This window comes from Egretta garzetta, unplaced genomic scaffold, assembly GCF_000687185.1.
Source record: "Egretta garzetta isolate BGI_Z169 unplaced genomic scaffold, ASM68718v1 scaffold68, whole genome shotgun sequence".
Classification (NCBI taxonomy): domain Eukaryota; kingdom Metazoa; phylum Chordata; class Aves; order Pelecaniformes; family Ardeidae; genus Egretta; species Egretta garzetta.
Genome location: NW_009260774.1, coordinates 2,908,619 through 2,909,211, shown reverse-complemented (window position 1 = coordinate 2,909,211; position 593 = coordinate 2,908,619).

Sequence of the window (593 nt, the reverse complement as noted above, 5' to 3'; positions counted from 1 at the left end):
TGCCCAGAGAGGTGGTGGAGGCCCCATCCCTGGAAACATTCAAGGCCAGGTTGGACGGGGCTCTGAGCAACCTGATCTGGTTAAAGGGGTCCCTGCTCACTGCAGGGGGCTGGGCTGGATGACCTCTAGGGGTCCCTTCCAACCCAAAACATTCTATGGTTCTATGAACAGTGGGCTCCTTTTGTAACCCTTGTTGGGGAAGGTTTGCAGGAAGGAGACTTCTTGCAGACACGTAACTACCTACCAGTGTGCCTTTGATTGAACTAGAAGACAAGAACTGACCCCTCTCATGGCAAAGCTGATCTGGATGGCAACTTTTCAAAATGTCAACCCCTTAGTACTGTCTAGCTGGAGGCAAGTGTAATGGAGGGGGCAGAAGCTGGACAGAGACAAACTAAAGAGAAGACGTGAAGAAAGGTTAGGCAGAAGACACAAAATGGTAGCACTTAGGGGCAGTGGGGGAGATGAAAAAGCAGGGGATGGCAAAGAGCTCCTCTGCAGCAGGAAGGCAGCAGGGATTTGGGGAGCTTCTTCCCCATCTTTTTCCCATACTTCTATTTTATGCTCCATCTCACATTTGGTTGTAAGTTGGG